At 41.1% G+C, this 18509-nt stretch overlaps 1 protein-coding gene across 1 annotated transcript in view; it reads left to right on the forward strand.

Moving 5' to 3' along the window:
* The first annotated feature begins 1476 nt into the window (after positions 1 to 1476).
* Positions 1477 to 18509, forward strand: part of MID1 (midline 1) — a 252247-nt gene continuing 235214 nt past the window's right edge. The window contains exon 1 of the mRNA XM_074606681.1: positions 1477 to 1613. The gene's annotated coding sequence lies outside the window, so the exon portion shown is untranslated. The remainder of the gene's footprint in view (positions 1614 to 18509) is intronic.

Consider the following 18509-nt stretch of genomic DNA (forward strand, 5'->3'; position numbering starts at 1 on the left):
GCCAAGCTCCTGCAGTATCATGAGGTTAAATGTTTATGCCTCAGGGGAAGAAGAAAATTATGACTAAAGAAGTATTGAATCCATTAGGAATGGTCATTAGGAATAGCTTTTCTGTGCAGTATATTATTTGATAATCTTTAAGTCATATATTACATGGGGGTAAGAAAAGCTGTAGTCCACTGGATAACAATAATTCCCAGCTTTTGTGTGGTAGTCTGTTGTTTCTAACCCTCCATAGGTCACCGGGAAGCCAAATTTGTGTCTCTTGCCTGTTTTGAGCTATGGGCAATACAGCTGGGGGAACAAATGAAAAAAATTATACGTTTTATACATATAAAAAAGTGTACTTTTTCTTTAAACATCACCCTCTCATCATTTGATCAAATCTTTTAGCTTTTCTCAATTTCGCTCATTTTTTATTTTGGTTTCCTCCATGATTTGTTTTATTCCCCGCTTTTTTTTTTTTTTTCTTTCCTCATGCTTTTTGCTGCCTATCCCCCCTAGCGTATTGGTAGGGGTTTACCTTGTAGAAGGGCCCTAATTAACGGGTGAATCTTGTCTGAACAGAATAAAGGGAAACACATTACATGTTTTTCCCCGTAATTAATTCATTAATTGCCTGCTGGAGTTCTTCAAGACATGTAAGTTGTGGTTGCAGAAGGGGGTCAGTGAGGAGTGAGCAGGCAAGAGGATTAAGAAATACGTGAAATACACGTGTCACTGCTCTGCAGAGTAGAGCGTATGCTTGTTCTAGGTACTCCCTCTGTCTCTGTTTTACTCTGTTTAGATAGGGGCGTGTCTGTTAATACACTGCAATCGCACCTCTCTGACAAAGCCAGATCTATCACCAGACGTTTAACTATTACGTTGTATAGAAAAGGAACTGGAAATGAGTAAACCAAACTTTTCTTATGCTGCTTCTTTCCGTTGATACCGGCATTGCCATCAATGTTTCCCAGCCTTTTTGCATAGCATTTGATATATGGTATTCTTTATATGAAAACTCTGATAGGGTTGGAATTATTTTAATGCTATCAGATGTGCGAGCACATACATACTTTTCTGGGAGTAAAATATAGGATAAGGAGGCTGTTCTGTAAAAATGTCACGAGTTTAACGTCATGCTGATGGAGTGCTCGGTTATTATCACAGCTTTAAGTAATGGAGTCGTTTCATAGGTGCTAAACCGCCGTAAGGAAAGCGTTCTCCCCTCCGAAGCCGCTTCACAGCGCTGGGCGAGCAAACTTCAGGCGCTCAGTCCCGTTTGGTATCGGTGGAGTTAAGGGAGTTAAGCTTACCGCCAGTTAGCCGCTCGCACCAGGAATGCAATTGGTGTTTACCTATATAAGGAAAACCTGTTAGACTTAAACGAGCTCAGCAGGGCTGCGGGCCGCCTGACGGAGGAGCGAGCCCGCACCGGGGCGGTCTGTCCGTCCGTCCGTCGGCAGCGCGCGGAGGCTGGACAGAGCGCAGCCCCCCCCCCCCCCAACCCCGCGACTCCCCGCCGCCACAGGCAGCGCCGCGCCCGCACGGGAAGGACCGTGCCTCCTCCGCCTCCTCTTCTTCAACTTGAGGAGAAAAACTGTCAAAGGGGGGGAAAAATGGAGAAGCAGGTATGTGAGGCGGCTCCTCGCGGGTGGCGGTGTTAGAGCGGGGAAGAGGCTCGGAGCGGGACTTGGTGTTAACAACTGCGGTTCCCTCCTAACAAGGCTTGCGTGTTTTACGAGGGCGGCAGGGCAAAAAAAACCTTGTCGTGCCGCTTGTGTGCGGCAGCATCTGCGTGAACAATTACTCTTAACTTCTCTGACGTTCCACGTGCTTCTAATTCGGATGCGCCTTCTATTTTATGGGAGAGGTTCTCAAACTTTTCTTAGCCCTGATGGAACACAGGGGTGAGCTGAGCCTGGAAATAAGGCTGAGATGCTTTGGTTAGCTGGCTGAAGCTCTGCAAACCCACAATGCCACGATCCTAACCTATCTGGGAAAAGAAGTCCTTATTGTTGGTTTTTTTTTTACCTTAAAATGCACACTTTGTAAAAGGTGTACTCCTTTAGCTTTCCCAGGGTTATGGGGTACTTTGTTTTGATGTGTATGAATGCAGCTCAGTCAGCGTAGCTGGAATGTATTTGCTGGAATACAGGGAGTTCCTCTGGTAATACAGATTTTTTTCAGTGAGTTAAAAAAAACAAGCTGCAGGTACTGTTCTAGGCAACGTAAGCAAAACTTGTTCTTCTACAATAGGGATTACCCCAGTTCAAAACAAGTATATGTGTTTCTTAGGAAGTAGCTGCATATTCTGATAACCTTTACAACAGGCTCTGGGTAAAACCCTCAGAGAGAGAGATTTTTCCTTGAAGACTTTGGTCATAATGAAAAATAAAGTTGGAAACTTAATTCGAACAGCTTTCTAGTTGGAAGAATACTGCTGTACAGACCTTTGGGACAGTTACTGTTCAGTATTAGCGTGACAATTGTGGAAGTTCATTCAAGTTTTATGCAGTTATGGTGTAAAAGATAGGAATGGAAAAGTACTTTTGGCTGGTTTCTCTGAGTACCTTCTAAGAAAAAAATGCAGTGCAGAGAAATAGTCAGAAATGGGTGAAGTTCATTTTCAGAATGCCTTTGCTTTTCTGATCTTATCAACTGATAGTCATATGACTGCTTTTTACTCATTTTCATAGTTAATTACATTTATGTGTGCTCATGCGTGTGAATGCACTAGTTACGGGAGTTGTGGCTACATCTTTCCTAGGAGTCAAAGTGGGAAAGTAGACTACATTCCTGTGTCGAAGTGTTTAGAAGCTTACAATGAAAATGATTATTATTTGAAAACCCCCTTCCTTCTAAATACTTCTAATTTCTATGAATGAATATCTGCTTGAAATTTGTAATATGACATTACCTGGTTAAAATTAATTCGGAATAAGGAACTGTCAGAATTAAAATGCACTTGTGTTGATACAGATTCTCATTCACTTCTATGTAAGACACTTCTAAACTCCTGACTTTGAATGTTTAGTGAGGGATTAATGGGAATGACACAGAATAGCTGTAGGAGTCTCAATAGAGAATTTTATAGGAGGACCAACATTGCAAAGAAAGTAGATAGCAAGTTCCCAAACACTGCTTCAGTGTTGAAGCTAACGGGTTCCTTGTCATGAAACATCTTTAGTCTTGGTGGAAGTCACCACAGCAAAGAAAGTAGGACTGGTGGACCAGAACCATATGTTTCACTTGTCTTGCTTCTCATCCTGGTGGTTTTGCAGATAACCTTTATTACTGTGACTTGAGTAGGAGCACAGAAGAAAGACTTTTAGCAGCAGTGTTGGTAATCAAAGTGTGAATTTAAAGGGCAGAAGACTCCAGGGAAACATGCTTTTAAATCACCTTTTTTTGAGTCTGTCTTGTACATTCCATTGCCCCCATCAGTTTAGTATCTAGCTATGCCGTGCTCATTAATGGTCTTTTTGATTTCCCAGTCCGAAGCAAGGTAGAAACCTGGTTCGAAGCCTGCACGGTATATTCTGTGTTGACATGAGGATGCGAGCAGCCATCTGCGTGGCCAGGCTAGTGCAGGGCTGGTCCTGGCTGCAGCCTGCCCCTGGGTGAGCTCTGTGGCTGTGACTCTTCCAGGGAGACGGGGGGCTGTGTGAGGTCTCATCCCTTTCAGCCACAGTATGTGCCTTGCACCCTCCTCTGCCACCCACAGCACCTGTAATGGTGTGGCTGCAGAGAGTGCAGCGTCGCGGTGGGACCTGCCTCTGCCCTGGGTTTTTATTACCTCAGCTTCGTGCTGTGTCTGTGGTGTTGCATGAGTTTCCATTAGCCTGGATGCACAAAAAGCTAATTCTTTTCTGACCAGGATATGTGGCTGGCAGATAAGGAAATTTTAAAGGAAATTTTATCCTTGTTTTCAGTGAGAAAATAATTGCAAACTGGACAAAGCAATTTAAAGTACGGGGTAGACCTTGTGTATTATCTGAAATCCCAAGAAAATCCAGTAGCTATGGCTGAGTTATACAGTGACCCGTCTCCTTCCTGAGCTCCTGCAAAGCAGCCTCCTACCCTACGCGCTGGTCTCCAGCCCGTGTTAATAGGTGACGTCTCTCATTCACCGATTAAAAAAGAGCTAGTATTCATTGTGACTCTGTTTAAAGATTAATTTTTCATTCATTCAAGAATTCTTTCATCAATTTCACTAACAAACAGAGCTGTGTTCAGGGTGCAGTAACGGTGTTGTGTTGGATTGTATATTTTGGAAATGAGTGTGCTGAACCCAGGCAAAGGCACTGAGCGCAGCAAGCCTGTGCATACGCCTGTGGTACCATCTTTAGTTGTGTAACTGAGACAAGACTGAAGTGAAACAGAAATACTTGAATTTGACGGTCTGGAGTTTAATGCTTGTCTGAATTTAATTTTTGGTTTGTTTGTCAGAGATGAGAAGCACCAAATTATTTACAAGTATGACAAAAGCTTTGATTGCTTGAACCAAAACTATCTTTTGCCTTGCTGTTGCATTACTAATGGGTTAAATTCATGACAACTGTTGCTCGTTTGTCACTTTTAAAACAGAGAGGGCTTGATGCAGTTAGCATATAGTATCATAAAATTTTTGTTTAGAAATGAAAGAACATACGAAATGTCTTCCGTGCTTTTCCCATTTAGTAACCCGTTCATCCTACAGACAAAGCTTTTTGTATGTTTGCTTGACTTACAGCCATCGCCTCATACTTGCTTTAATTTTCTGATTTGCATATAATTTGAAGCTGAGTGCTCTTACACACTGTCAAGAGGCAGTTGGGCACATCATGGTGTTTTTTCTGATATCTCTTCACTTGTTCTGGGAAAAAAAAAAAGAAAAAGGCTGGGCTTTCAAAGGTGTAACTGGAGAGCTTGAAATAATAAAAGAACATGCTGTATTAGTTGCGTGCTCCCTTTAGGGTTTTGTTAAAGGCTTTACCATTCCATTATGCTATCATTTTGTAGTGTAAGCATTTTATATGGCATGTGTGATTTCATTGCCCTTAAGTGACCTTGGTAAATTCCTTATTTCCCCTGAAGCACATGCCTAATTGAAAATTGCCATCTGCAGTTGCAGAGCTCTAAGCAAGAATTCTAAGAATAATGCAAGAGGGCGATGGATGTCCAGAGAGTGGGGCAAGAGCACTACACTGTATTGCATGAAGTTAAAGCTTTGAGTTGAAGACAAATGGTAAGGAATTACAGGAAAGGCATCTTAATCTGTCTGCCCAGTTCATCTGCCTAATGCTGCTATCCAGAGATCATGTGATCCCCCGAAAGTGTGTGTTGCTTGATTATTTTTTTTTATTTTAAATTTTCTTTTTTTTAACTTATGTGTCCTCCTTGCTCCACCCTTGGGTAAATATATCTGGAGTTTAAAGTTAAAAATATCATTCCAAATCTGAGCCGTGCTTTCTAGTCCAGCTGCTGTCCTCATTCCACAGTGCCTCGCTTGGCTCCGCTCTGCGCCGCTGGGTTTGAGGATATAGTTATGAGGAGCGCGGTCTGCAGCCACAACCTAAAAATGAGACCTTGTGTTTCTCGCTAGAAGTATCTAGCCTGGCATTGCCTTACAGCTCCTGTAAGCGTATGCACTTAAGACCCATGCGAATGAAGGAGGCAAAAAGCTGGACAGTGTGAAGCTGAGGAGTAGTTTAGGAAGGCCCTTTCTCAGATCAGAGGGCATTCAACTGTGTCCTGGATTAGAAAATAAAGTCTACTACATCTGTATATTTATTCATGAATGTGTAAGGTAATTGTTTAGGACAGGAAAAAAGGCAAGTATTTTAATTAAAAAGGGTTGAGAAACGCAAAGCGTGAAAAGTCGGTGATGAAGATGTGAAACTGCAGTTTTATCATATCCTCTTGTACTTTATCCAGTCTGAAAAGTTCAGAAAACTACTGGGCTGAAAATTAAGCCCCCAAAACTCTCTAGTTTGGTGTTATCTTGCAAGTAATTTTATTTATGAAAGCTTATTAGAATTTTTCTGTTTCTGTGTTAATTACAAGTTATATTTCAAAACTATTTATCAGAGTTTTGGAATACACACCATGTTGAGAGTCATACAGGAAGGTATTGAAAATATGCAACATGTGTTAGGATCTCAGTTTACCAGCTGCTTAGGATATATTTCCCTGCTGGTTCGGTGGTTTTTTCTTTCTTTCATTAAAAGTATTAATATTAAATCTAGTTTTTGATGGTGTAGCAAGCAATTAAGGGAATGCATAAATGCTTTTTGGCAAAATTTTTGTAGTTCCGTATTTTAATTTTTTTTCATGTTAAACGTACTATATGTTTGGCAAGATATTTAAGAACCTGCTTGAGGATGGAAGTCTGTACGTAAACAGCTGCATGTTTCCCAATGTATCTATATCTGGGATTGTAACACATGTTCCATTTCATATGTGCTTAAATTCTCTGCTGACTTTCTTTAATTAAAAAGTTACTATTCTCCTGTGATTGTGTGCACAGAGGCTGAAACAACTGGTATTTTCCTTTAGGTAAATCAGTTACACTTATAGGATTTTCCTTGAACAAATTGACATCTTCCTTTTACAGGTTTTTGTAAAACTCCTTTGAGGGGTGGCTGTTAAGTTGCACTTCTTATTTTTCCTTTGATAGGTTCACTTAATGGTCATTTTGATATTAGTCCTCTGGATGTCAGGTTTAGGGAGATGGCATTAAAAAAAAAGTTACTTTTGTTAGATTTCATTAGGCTAAGTTTGGCTTCATTTAGGATTTGGTGACGTTCAGTGGTATGAACGAAATGACGTTTTTGACACCTCGTGCATAGTTCCAGTCATGCCGACAGGCTGAGAGCACTCTTGTTGGTAACGCACTGGACTACAGAGTGCTCAGGGTATTGGCTTGGAAGTGCCCCAGCTTGTCTGCCATGCTGCTCCAGTGATGCATGTGCTCCCGCTGCTGAATTTCTAATGCTTCTGTTTTGTAGCTGCCTAGCCTGGAAAATTCCATATAAAACCTCAGATCAGGCCTCCTGAGGTGGAATTTTGGGAACACGTTTAGTTTCACTACGTACCAAACAAGGGTAGTGTTCCTGCTATGTTAATTCTGCAAAATAAGCAGTAGTCTTACTACTGCTCATACCTTTGTTTCCTTCACAAGAAATTCCACCCCATCTTAGCTGAGGAGTTTTGGTGTTAGCAGTTAATTATGAATTCTTACCTGAAGTATGGCATCGTGCCCCAGGGTGGTTTGGGATACCCCATCGGCTGTGGGTTCAAAGTTACGCAGCTGTGCTTAACACTCCAGTCGGCAATTCTGGCTATGTTGCGTTTTGCCTTTGATACGGTGCCATAGCAGCACCATTAGCACAGTGCTTAGACTGCAAACATCTGTTTGCTTTTATTGCACATGTGTTGCTTAAGATGTTCTGCTTTTACATCATGTAAATCACCGGACTCAACCGGCATGTATGATTCGTTTACCAAATAAACCTTAAATTGTGTCAGTAAAATGTATGGCCTAAGACATGACGTGTATGACACATACAGAAGAGAAAACTGACAAATTCCTGTCTGGAGTCACCAATATGTCATATTTTAGTGGGCTTTTTAACTGCTTGAAGGGGCTCATATAGATGTCAGTACAGAAGAAAAGATTGCAATGAAACTGGCGTGCATCCGTATGTCAGACAAGGATGATGGGAACAGAGGAGTGCACTTGATGTTAGAAAACAAAATGATGAAATCTCTATATCCTTCATTCTAGAATCTCACCGTATTCATGGCATGAACTGGAAGAAACACTTATGAGGAAAAAAAAAAAGATACATTTGGATATCACGGTATATAGCCCACAGTGCTCTCCTGAATGGGAAAGTTACCTGGATTTTGAAATAAGTTTAGATGTTGATCTGATTAACAGCAATACCCTGTAGGTGCACTGATGTTTCGGAGACCTAACATCTTGGTTCTAATGTCTACCATTTCACATTGCTGGAATGCACAACAGGATTGTTTTGGTTTAAAGTAATGAAAATAAACTCAGTGAAATGACTTACAGTTGTTAGCTTGCATTTTAATTTTGGAGGTTAACCTAATGTGCCTTGAAGGTTTTAGTTCGTATGTTTCTGTTCCATGAAGACTTCAATTTGAACATTTTGTCTATGTCACATGAGAACTAACGAAACAACACATGAGGAGAAAATGGAAGATTACAGTCAAGCAGAACCATCAGCTGAACAGGCCCTTACTCACCCACAAACACTTTAAAGTTTTGGGGTATGAAGAATTGCTGTAATACAATAAAAGTTAAAATACAAAGCTCTCTCTAGAAAGGGCTTACCGACTCCATCAATTAAACTTTTCATGAAGTTTTGTATCATCTGCCAAGTTTCCAGTACATCACCCAGGCTGGGTGAGTAGAACTAAATTTGAAAGTAGTTTGACTAGCTGGCAAGCTGGCCTGAAATCAGGAAGATATAAGTGAACCAAAAGAAGCACGAGTCCCTACAGTCAGGGAGGAAAATATAATTTATCTATGGAAAATGGGGAATAATTCAGCCAGCAGGAGAATCTGTGGGCTACTGCAAATTAGAAAACGAACGCGAGTCACCGATGTGACAAAATGTTAAAATGCGAAAGTCGTTCTGGGACTCATTACTGAAGGTATTGTACGCGAGAGGATGAGAGGTAATTACTTTGCCCTGTTCCACCGTGATAAGCCCCCAGCCTGAATTCTTCATTCGGTTTTATACATGATACTTTAAGAAATATACAAACAAACTGGAGAAAGACTAATGGAAAGCAAACAAGAAAACATGAAATAGATTGCAGGACCTGAGTTTATTGAAAACCTGGATTCCCAGAGTGTCCTGTACAAGGACTTTTATGAACTAATATTCTGTCCAGCTGCTGCCTTCACCCAGAGGACCAAGGAGAAGCTGAGCTCTCCCTGCTGCCTTCATAGGAGAGCAAAAGGCGAAGCTGGAAGCGTGTGCCTGGGAACCAGCTGGAGCTGGGGATGGCTGCTACAGCTGGGCAACTCACTGGTTTCGCTGTCAAAGTGCTACTTGCCCAAACTCAGCTTGGTGAATTACTGTCTAGAAAAGAGAATAAACTGTGCTGTAATACACAGACGTGGTTATAAACATGACAGCAATTAATTGTTCTTCATATCCGCTGAGGGTGGAACAAAAGGCAATTTGTAGCATTTGTTAGATTTTAGTAAGAATTTTACAATTACAATGGTATTTAGGCACTGGAGTGGGCTACCCAAAGAAACTGTCAGATCTGCCTTCAGAGGTTTTTCACAAACTGAGCAAATACCTGTTTTGCGTGATCTGGGTACAGTTGATCCTCCCTGGCAGCAGGGAAATGACCCCAAATAGACCCTCTCAGACCTACATTTCTGTGATTGCTTTGTGAGACTTTGGCTGTGTCCCTAGCATGGAATCTGGAAACGTTTCCCAATTTGAGAGCCCATGTCCCAGTGCCGTAGCAGTGCCAAAGTTGGGCCTGCATCTGCCCTTTATCTCCACCTTATGCCCCCAGCTCCCATACTAGGTGCTGGTAGATCATCTGGGTGAGACTCTCTGGTGCCTCACAGGTGGCCTGTATCTGTGGAGAAGAACAGGCTCAGCCTCAGACTGGTAAGATGTCTACAGTGTACAAGAGAGTGGAGCATTCTGCTGCCCTCTTCACTCATTCTCATACTAAAGACTCACTGCTTGGAAATTTGGGAACTTTGGCTACTTTTCTTTTAGCTTCTACCTGGTTAAGAGTCTCAAGAGTTATAGCCAAGTCTCCCATTTTAACGTTAGCATTTAGTAACAACAAATACAGATTTGACGTGAATGAACACAAAACCTAATAAAATCATGGCGAAAATAAGTGGGAAAAGTTACACGTGTGAAACTATTGCCATTAATTCTACAAAATGCGTACCTTTTCCTCTAATTGTATAGATTATGTGACGTAGTAATAAAAATCAGGGAAACATCTCTGTAGATATAAAGCAAGCAAGAATGTAACTACTGCAAATAAATGTGGGGAAGTTAAAACCCCATTGTGTTAATGCAGGAGAGGAGATTGTTCTCCCAAGCGCTGTTTCTAAGTAGAAGATAGATTGGAGAGTCACACGATAAGGCTCTCCTTGGAGACCAAAGTGTAGTGTTTGCTTTGTTGTGTAAAATGTGTTATTGATGTGCTATGGGCAACAAATTAGTAAACTCCCACGGTTACGTAGCAGTGCTGAGTCATTGATTGCTGTTGATCAATGCTGTACAGCATAGCGCTGTATCCATTAAGCTCACTATGAGAATACAAGGCATAGCATTCGATCCATTAGGTCCCAAATTAAAGCCAATGGTCCAAGAGAAGGAGAATGTAAATATAGAAAAAGAACAGTGGGGAAATGGAAGTGTGATTAACTTCTTCTGCTTGATACTTCCCATAACCTCATTCTCATGAGTCAGCATTTCTGAGGTCAGTTATTTCGTGAGATTGGGTAAACTGAATTGCCAAATGATGGGTGACTTAATTGTTAGTGCCTAGGTCATAAAACGGCAAACACTGAACTGCTGACCTTCCTAAAATTAGTTCATATTATCAATTTTAAAAGACGGGTGGATATTTGTATTAGCAGAAAACCTTTTGCTGTCACAAGCATCCGCTTGAACCTGTCCATCTATTCACTTGTGTGTGAGTAGGTTGCTTTGCTCTATCTAATAGGGAGGGTGCAAAGGGGTTGCAGCGGGGATATTTGTTAGCAGAACAAGCTGCTTTCTGTCATGCTGTTCAAAGTTCTCTCTCAATGGCAGGGCCTGAATATGCTTCCCTCCTTACCAGTCAGAGGGCTGTTCCTCCAAGCTGCTTTTCAGCCTAAGTGGTGAGACAGCCACTGTGAATTTCACAGCTTTCTGGCTAAGGCCATGTGGTTGATGACTGGGGACTCCATCTTGCTAGAGGGATCTCATAACACATTCTGCTCATTCCTGTTGGAAAGCTATTGTCTTCCAGAGTGGTCTCTGACTTAATCCAGTCCTTATTCTGAGCACACAAGAAGGGAACGTTGTCTCAGGCAACCAATGTGTGACTGTTGGAAAATACTTGTTTTATGATTGCAATCATTACTGTGACTTTCTATTACTGTCTTTTGGGACAGAAGCATATTACATTCTATATTCATAAGCAACATCACTATCTGACTCTCATTTCTGAGGTTTAGAAGTTCTGCATCTAAAAATATTTTGCAAAAATTAAATTGAACCAGGCTACTAAAATATTCAGTAATTGTAGGCAACTGTATAGCCATGTGTCTACTCAAAAACAGCTTTTAACATTTTGCCTAGAGGCAAAACCTCTTTAAAATGCTTGGACAAGCTAAAGCTAAAACTTCTTTGAAAGATTAGCAAGGTTCAATAATTCTCCTAGATCAGGACCATGTCAGTGTTTTTTCATGGTTTTATATTCTGAAGGTAGATGTCAAAGTAAAAATCTAAGGAAACATGTGACAAGAATCTCTTGTCCAGTAACGTGCAAATATGGTACAACTATTAAATAAAAGGCAACCTGTTATTTCTAAAGAGCTGGGGCTCAGTATTTTTTTCCCCCACTGAAGTCATTAAACACTAGATTGAGAAAGATGTGTGTGTTATAAATTAGGTTTTGCTCAACTTCTAGGTGTGTGAAGTGTGATCTTAAGCTTTGACTGCTGTGCCTTTCATAATCAGTACCTTAGAACAAGACCTACAGTACAGGGGGTGATGGGCTGCTCTCTTCTGGACTTCGGGGGGCGCTTTCTTTAGTGCTGGTGGATAGTGTCATCTGTCTGGGAATTTATTCCAAATGCAATTACTAATAACTGTTCTCCCAAGAGCTGAGCAGAGCTTACTGTATTTTAAGCATAACTAGAGATGCTTTTGTTTTGGTCTACCTTTTATAAGACTAGCCCAGGAAACGCAAGGTGCATCCTGGTGATCTTTCCCTGACTAAGGGGTCTCTAGTCGGTGTTCAGTATCTCCCAGAAAGGCAGTGCTGTAGCCACAAGGTGGCATATCTGTGTGAACATAAACTTTTTATTCCCTCCCGTAGCGTCTGTGCCACTGGGAGAAAGATGGTGCAAGAATCCAGACTTTGTGGTCATCTGGTGAAAGCTGTCACCAAAGGAAGGAGATACCCTGGCTTGTGGGACTTACTAATGTAGTTCTTCATATGTTTTACGTTATGCAGATGTTGACCAAAAAAAAAAATCCTAAAGCACTGGATCAAGGACTTTTTCCTCCCGCAAATGCCTGGGAGATGAGACAGAGGGTGAGAACTAAGACTAAATCAAAATAGGCTTTTGATAGCCTTAAAAACTCCATGTGAAGTTAGGCACCTCTGTAGGCTCCTGGCACTTGGCATTCATTTGGGCCTCCTGAATTACGAATAGGTGGAGACAGCAGCTAGGTACTGAGATGTTTGTACAAGCACTGAATCAAATTTATGGTTACCTCGCACTTTTAAAAAACAAAGTTTAATCCAAATTAATCAGTCTTTTACCGTAATAGTTTGGTATGGCCAGGCTCTGAAGAAGTCAGTTTTATCATTTACAGCTGATTCCTCGGTCTCATGTTCAAGCCGGTCTGTTCTTTTGTATAGGGTGAACTGGGTTGTATCTGTTGAACGCGGTGCTAGGAAGGTGGTGGTGTTACGCTTTCCCACCCAGGAGAGACTGTTCTCAAGGCTTTTTCTTTGGTGCCCATGAAATCATGTGGTGTAATTCCCTTGGAGTATTCTTTGTGGTGATACATCAGGCGTGGCTATGGCTTCCTTTCTCTGAATGATCAGCATTTTCAAAGCAGTGATATTATTCTGCCTGCAGTTCTATGGACGAAATGGATAATTTATGAACTATTGGAAGCAGAGAGCCCTGCGTTCATGGGACCACAAGGTTTCAAGGCTCTGAACACATGAATTAATAAGTTAGTCCATGGGAAGTGAAATGGTCCTCATTTTTAAAAGTTGCAAGTACACAATGAAATGTCTCTACACGTTATCAAAAATCACCAACAGTAACAAATACATTTAAGAGCTGGGTGCAGGTTTTTTTATTGTTTCCTTTGTTCACTTTTTAATACCTGTGACTGCTTTCTTGTGCTCTCAGATAGGCAGAAGTTGCTTGTTCATGTGCTGTTTCCACTGTAGGCTGTGTTTGAGCATTTATGCCTGAAGCATGACCTCTCTCTTCTCAATTGCACTGATTTAGTTTCTTTTATGTTTTTGTGAAACTGTAGGGAGAAAGAGGCTTTTAAGATACTGCAAAAAGAGAAAGGGTCTTGACTTTTTATGTCATGCCTTGTTAAGAAGCCCACACTTGGTTTTGGACAAAGGATTCCAGACAGTTGGCCTCTCTCCAAAGTGACTTATGGCTTTACTTTTAAAGGAAGACATCCCAGGTGCAGGAGACTTAAATGACAGGGGATTTAATGTTAAGGATGTCATTTTTTTCTAAATCATGTTTCCTTTTCCCCCCCCCTTACATAAGATTGGTATAGTTCCAATCAAATAAACAGTTGCAATCATAAATACACTTTCCTTCTGACTCTTCAGGTAACAAATACTGTTGTGCTGAACCCCACTGTTCATGCGTCTTGCAGAACGCAAGATCATTCATTCTTCTGTCTTCCCACAAAAAAAAGACAAAACATCTCTTTCTGGTTCAAGAGATATTCTTCACCATATATGTTGCTCTGAAATTGAGTTGCAAGCTAATAAACTGAAACAATAGAATCAAGACTTCCTTTTTCAGTATGGTGTGGCTTTTGCAGTGCAGTGTTTATCTGCCTCACATTCAAAATGGTGGCTATAAGGAATACAGCTGCCTGAAAAAATTTCAAAGGCACAAAGAGGAGAAATGGTTTACAGCGTTTCATCCCAGCATGTGTAACAAAGGATGTTGAATGAGTATTACAGAAGCACTCAAACTGCACTGATCAACATACAGAAATTAATATATGGTGTGTGACAATTTTTGGGGGAGATCTGCATCCAATTATAAATTCCTCTTTGGTTTATGAGTAACATTCATGTGGAAGAGTCTTCCAAGGGAAGTGGTGAAGCACTGTGTACTAAACTGTTGGCAAATGAACTGTACAAAGTGTTTGAAGGCTCTTCAGAAAGCAGATCTGAGAAGAGCGGCAGTGTGGACGTGATGACATAGTGGACTTCCTGTGTCTCAGTTCTGACTTGCATTTTGACAGTTGTGCAAGCCAGAAAGTGCTGTCTCAGAAGCATCAGGATGTGCCAAATTTACAGGATTCAGAGCAGAACAACCTCCTCAGTCCCCGTTATTAGAGAATTTTCTGTTTGAGCAGGTTTTTTATTTGTAAATAAGTACGCACTGAAGGTTCAAGAGAAGTGTGTGCCAGTTTAAATAAGGATGTAGCCTCTGTACAAAGCACAAGAAGTAACAAATTCTGAAACAGCAAATATCCCACCAGTTAGATCACCAGTCTGGGTTCTGAGGAAGAGAGACCCATGTCTATCGCCTTTTTTCTGTTTCACGGGCTGACATTAGAAGCCGCTGTGGACTTCGTAGCTCATGTGTAAAGAACACCTCAGCCACTTACTCAGAAATGCAAATAGCCACGTTTCACGTTTGCTGAAGCTGCCTTTAAGATGTGCAGCATACCTCTGCATGTGGTACAGGCAAATCTTGGCTAATACCTATGAGCATGGCACTCAGTGTGGTATTCTGAAAGTAGCTTAATTATACTTAAGTAGCAAAGGAAAATGAGTTATTTAGATATTTCTGGTTGATGTTTTATTTATGAATTTTTTCATTAATTGTTTTTGATGGAAATAAGTTGGTCAAAACACACTTTTCTTGCAGGACTGATTAATTTTGACTACACTTCCATTATAAAAAGGCTCTTCAGTCTTAAGAGTTGCCAGTAAAATGGGGGATGTGGAGGAGAAATGTAGAAGCTAGCTTCAAAAGTGCAGATACAGGCTCTCGCAGAGTCACGTCAGGTTGTTGACAGAATGGGATCTTAACCCTGAATCTGTCGTGTCTTGGATGGGTGACCCAGATCCTGGCTGCTTTGGGCTGCTCCCAGTAGCTCCTAGTGTACCGTTTTGTACAATAACAGTTTTATTTCTTTTTTCAGAATGGCTCGGAGCACACGCCTTGGGTGAGTGTTGTAGGCATTTTATGATAGTCTGAAATGACTGTCTTCCTTTCTGTTGTGTTTACTGTTTCAGACTACCATAAACTCGTTTAGGTGTAGAATGAAGCATTGAAGCATTTCTAAAATGAAAACTTTTTTTTTGCCTAGTTCTAACTTTGCCTATATAAAGTAATTTATTTCCATAGTATTTCTTTCTGTGCTTGCTTCCTTTGTAGTAACTTTTAAAAAACCTAGTCTGTTGGGATTACCGCATGATGAAGCAGGCAAGTATGGTCCTATAAGGAAAATGGTTCTGCTTCTGCAGTGACTGCTCTATAAGGGAAGTTGAAGGGACCTTGTTTTATGTCAGACCGGTGCAGCTGGCAGCTTCTTAAACAACGCTGTCTGTTCTTGGAAACAGGTTCAAATGGCTTTTAGTGTGGGGGCATTTAACCATGTGAGTTACCAGCTTCATAGAATCATAGAATGTGTTGGGCTGGAAGGGACCTTTAAAGGTCATCTAGTCCAACCCCCAATGGTTCACTCCTGTGATGCACCATTCAAATGCCACTGGGTTAATAACAGGGCAACGAAGCCTCCTGCGAGGCCTCTCTTCTGAAGAGGATGGATATCCTGATTCAGCCACAGCTTCGTCAGCCTGTCTGCTTGTCCAGGTGCCTGAGCATTTGTCCCCACTGCTGCAGATGTCCTTCTTGCTCAGCCTTTGATACCCCTTTCCCAGAAACACGATCACTCTTTGCTGAAAGCCTGTTTGTTTTGCAGCCCATTAGAAACAAGGATCCTTGAATCTAACAGCTTTACCTAGTGTTTTTCAACTGCTTGCAGGTATGGTCGCACTGAGAAAAATAGTATGTCGCTCCCTGGAGTAAGCATGCCTGTACTGGCTACATAAACTACCTGTGGTGAATTCATCTCACTGGCTAGCTCTACAGCATTAAATGACATAAGATTTAATTAAATGGTGCAAATAAATTACACATCTCACACACAAAGTTTCAACACTTAAACAATTAAAAAGGGTTAATGAAAGCATAGCAGATTTGCGTAGAGTTTGAAAAAGAACTGAACCATCATTCCCATGGGAAACGGGACAAATGGAAGTAGAAGGAATCATATTTATTGTAGATATTACTTGCTATGTTAGGTCATGTGGACCAGAACAGGGATCTAAGGCCCTGAACCTGCAAACACTTACACACTTGCTTAACTTTACTACATACTGTAGTCCATGTAAGTTAGTAGGTCTGCTCAGGGCAATAAAACTAAACATGTAAGAAAATATTCTTGGGACTGAAGCTTCATATTTGATTCTCAGTGCATCAGAAAACCAGTGAAGGGTTTTGTAGAATGGCTTAATAGACCATACTGGTAGCTAGATGATTTTTTCAGCTGAATTTTGAACAGATGGCAAGGAGCCTATACCTTGTAAACTGAAAATGTCAGTAATACCTCCCTGTAAGTGTAGCAGTGAGTGAAGTATCTCTGTAAGGATGCAGAAAGAGTGGAGTATGAAATATTTTACAGATGCTACCTTTTCCTTTTGCTCTTCCCACAGTTCTTCTGAGATTGGCCCCAAAATATTTTGACAATGTTAAAAGCTATTCCCCTCCCTTTACCTATCACAGTTTGCTAACCAGCATTTTCATGCAAGATTTGAAGTGGAATGTTGTAAAGTTATATGCTTTTAGTCTGTAAAACTCTGGACTCTCTCCAGCAGACCGTTTTTACACGGCCTGGATCCTTTTCAGACAAACAGGATCTGTACTAGGGTGCAAAATTTCAGACAACTGATGCATTCTTTAGAATAACTACAGTTTGGCTCGCTGCCTCTTATAGGAGTCTGTTAAGACTCCCCCACTGCCCCCTAGGAATATTTGTGGAGACAGGAATTGTGAGTGCCAACAAAGTAACAAATTTAAAGGTAACCTTTCTTTCCTCTGGCACTCCGAGAATTTGTCTGTAACTTATTAGCCATCTAAGCAAGATGGGAAGGTCACTTAACACTTCGGATCAACATGTCTGTAATCTCAGGGAATAAATATTTTATGATTTATAAAAGGCAAATATGTCACAAGAGGTTGTTGGTTTGTTTTTTTTCTTTTTCCTCTTTAGTGATAGACTAACTTCCCCAATCCATGATGTTATTCTCAGCAGAAATTTGTTCCTTGATGTGCTGAAAAGTATTTCAATTCAAGCCTCCCCCAGAAATGCTGCTGTGGGTAGCAACTCCTGTGAACCCATGTGGGGAAAACCCTACTCCATCTCCTTGCAAGGATTTATTAGTTGGATTATATCCCTGCTCCTTCGCACTTCTGGCCTGTATTTTTAAGCCCATAACTTCCGGATCTTCAGTATTCTCTGTCCCTTTTGCCTGATAGGATAATCTCTAACTCCCTTGTATGAAGTATCTGTTCCTCACCATAACTGTGGTGGTAGCAGCTGAAATGTTTAATCTATCTCCACTGTTGGATTCAGCTAGGAAATGCTTCATCAAAGGAGAAAAGTATCAGTCCTGGCAGTAGGATGGGCAAAAGAGTGCTCTGTGTGTGTGTTCTCCAAGGTAAGTGATCAGGTCTGACGTAGCTGTTGGTTAGAAGGGGAAAGGTTTGTAGGGAAGGGTCTTCTACAGGAGAAGAGAACGATAAGTGACAACCACTTTTCCCTTGACCAGTTAGTAAGGAAACATGGCTCCAGATTATCTCATATTAACACATTTTTTTAGACTTTAGATGAGAAATTTGCCAGCAGCCCTACAATTATAGCTGCTTCTCTATGAAGCAGCAGTTTGGCTTACTCTCCTTAATCCTTCTTGCTAGACAGCAATCCCAGAGATGCTAGCAGACACTGAGTAAATGTCCTCTATGTGTCAGCTATGTTGAATATGAGTAACTATGGCTAGAAAGTCTGTCACATTTAAGCTCAAGCCAATCTTTAATTCCAAACTTGCCTCACAAGTGAATTGTGTGAACACATGCAGATTTTTGTCCTGACGTTGGCAGGGAAAAGATTGGAGTCTTTAGTGCTGTTAGTGCTACAAGTGCGCTGCCTACTACTACTGTGAATGGGCTGTGGCTGTTACAAAGTCATAAAATTACATCCCAAATGTGCAGGCATATGTCTTACCAAGTCTTTTCACAACTAAGAAAAGTTGTGTCAGACTAAGCCCTCTTTGAGTTCTTTGTGATGTGCGCCATGGCTCTAGAAAGACACGTGAGCTCAGGTTGCCTTTAAAACCTTCGGGGAATGGTGTAGCCAAGCCGAACTTTTGTAAAGTCGGTTAGATGCCTTGGTCCCTCTGAATTCACAGAGAAAGCTACAGTTCACTGCCAAAAAACCTAAAAAACATAACAG

This window comes from Larus michahellis, chromosome 1, assembly GCF_964199755.1.
Source record: "Larus michahellis chromosome 1, bLarMic1.1, whole genome shotgun sequence".
Taxonomy (NCBI): Eukaryota; Metazoa; Chordata; class Aves; order Charadriiformes; family Laridae; genus Larus; species Larus michahellis.